The 2,500-nt window shown below is 46.9% G+C and overlaps 1 non-coding gene across 1 annotated transcript in view; it reads left to right on the top strand.

The window, feature by feature from the left end:
• Positions 1–1,293: 1,293 nt before the first annotated feature.
• LOC123718261 overlaps positions 1,294–2,500 on the top strand; it is a 1,906-nt gene continuing 699 nt past the window's right edge. The window contains exon 1 of the ribosomal RNA XR_006754962.1: positions 1,294–2,500. This exon is cut by the window's right edge and continues 699 nt beyond it. This is a non-coding gene — a ribosomal RNA (small subunit ribosomal RNA).

Here is a 2,500-nt window from a genome sequence, read left to right as displayed (position 1 = left end):
ATCAATACAAATGTCTATTCAAAAAAAAGAAAACAAACAAAATCATATCAGTCAATAAAATAAATAATAATATTTTTTTACTACTACTACTAGTACTACTACGTGCTACTACTGCACGCCAATACACATACATAATAAAATGAAAAATCGTCTCTCTCTCGCTCGCTCTACGAGAAACATTCGACGTCCGCTCCAATGCCGACGCGGACTATTGCTCTCGGTATAGATGTGGAGCGAAACAGTCGTGCGCACAGCGTCGACTCGTTCTCGTTGCCGCGCGTCGTTCGTCTCAAATAGACACGAACGACGGACGAGAGAGAATAGAATGTGTTCTTGTTTTTGTGTTTGTGCGAAGTGTGAGAATATTATATACATATATTCGCGCATGGATGATATAGATATGGGTATGGATTTTCGGAGGAAATTATATCAAATTCGTATTTCGAATGCGAGACCGCCGAGATCTTTCCCAGCTCTCTCTCTCTCTGTGTGTGTGGTGTATAGTACATTTTATATATCTCTCTTGTGTCAACACAAAATAACAAAGAATATACATACTACTCCTCCTCATATTTTATATAATATAATATAAAATTATATTATAGCACCGCGTTCGCAGACCGTATGGTGATGTTACCAATCGACCAAGATTTGGGACCGTCTCCCCCGGTGTTATCTGTGATGTTAAAAGAATACGCTTCTAGGCACACCTCAACGCAGGGCGCCTAGCGTGTTCGACACGTGCGCGGTCGCCACGGCGACCGTATATGTAAAGAATGTATAAAAGAGGACGCACACGCGCCCATCGTCGAAACGGTGTGCGCAGCGTCGTGTTGGAATTTATCCCTCAAGCTCCGGGCGTTGATCGTATCTAGTGCGAATCATGCGTGTGTGTGCGCATGTAATTGCCAGCCGAGTTTTAATATGTTTACAATAACGTATTGAATAAAAATTGAGAAGTTGCGTTTAGATGAATGTTCAATTTTCAAATTGTCACAACATCGATTCCCGCCCGCGGGGTCGTGTTCGTTGCAGTTTTATGTCCCTCACAGTGGTCGAGCATCGTTGTACATCACCTCGTTGCGAGATCGTGACGGGACGGCCGCTCGTAGACCGGTCAAAGTTAGTCTATCGATATGAAGCGCGAACGTCGCGTCGCGTGCAAATTCGACGCGTTACGTTCACGCGTGTCGAGAAGGCGCGCGCGCAAGCGCGCGCCCCTCGACGCCGCCGAGCCAGCGGCTCGCCGAAGCCGCGTGACCGCGGTGTAGGCGTGTCGTTTGCGTAAGCAGCTCCCTGGTTGATCCTGCCAGTAGTTATATGCTTGTCTCAAAGATTAAGCCATGCATGTCTCAGTGCAAGCCGTATTAAGGCGATACCGCGAATGGCTCAATATATCAGTTTTGGTTCCTTAGATCTTACTCAGTTACTTGGATAACTGTGGTAATTCTAGAGCTAATACATGCAATCAGAACTCTGACCAGTGATGGGATGAGTGCTTTTATTAGATCAAAACCAATCGGCGGAGGGCCATGCGTCCGAAGTCGTTAATTTTGATGAATCTGGATAACTTTTGCCGATCGCACGGTCCAGTACCGGCGACGCATCTTTCAAATGTCTGCCTTATCAACTTTCGATGGTAGTTTCTGCGACTACCATGGTTGTCACGGGTAACGGGGAATCAGGGTTCGATTCCGGAGAGGGAGCCTGAGAAACGGCTACCACATCCAAGGAAGGCAGCAGGCGCGCAAATTACCCACTCCCGGCACGGGGAGGTAGTGACGAAAAATAACGATACGGGACTCTTACGAGGCCTCGTAATCGGAATGAGTACACTTTAAATATTTTAACGAGGAACAATTGGCGGGCAAGTCTGGTGCCAGCAGCCGCGGTAATTCCAGCTCCAATAGCGTATACTAAAATTGTTGCGGTTAAAAAGCTCGTAGTTGCATTTGTGCGCCGCGCTGTCGGTGCACCGCATCCGCGGTGATACTGACACGTCTGCGGAGCATATCGTCGGTGAGCCGGCGGTAAAACGCCGGTTCAATATCAAAATCCTATCGCGGTGCTCTTCGGTGAGTGTCGAGGTGGGCCGACAATTTTACTTTGAACAAATTAGAGTGCTCAAAGCGGGCTCAAAATGCCGCTTGAATATTTCGTGCATGGAATAATAGAATATGATCTCGGTTCTATTTTGTTGGTTTTCAGAACTCCGAGGTAATGATTAATAGGGATAACTGGGGGCATTCGTATTGCGACGTTAGAGGTGAAATTCTTGGATCGTCGCAAGACGAACATCAGCGAAAGCATTTGCCAAAGGTGTTTTCATCAATCAAGAACGAAAGTTAGAGGTTCGAAGGCGATTAGATACCGCCCTAGTTCTAACCGTAAATATGTCATCTAGCGATCCGCCGACGTTACTACAATGGCTCGGCGGGCAGCTTCCGGGAAACCAAAGATTTTGGACTCCGGGGGGAGTATGGTTGCAAAGCTGAAACTT

Source organism: Pieris brassicae, chromosome 14, assembly GCF_905147105.1.
Source record: "Pieris brassicae chromosome 14, ilPieBrab1.1, whole genome shotgun sequence".
Classification (NCBI taxonomy): domain Eukaryota; kingdom Metazoa; phylum Arthropoda; class Insecta; order Lepidoptera; family Pieridae; genus Pieris; species Pieris brassicae.
Note: the sequence above shows the minus strand (reverse complement) of the source record. Positions and strands in the feature narration are given on the sequence as shown.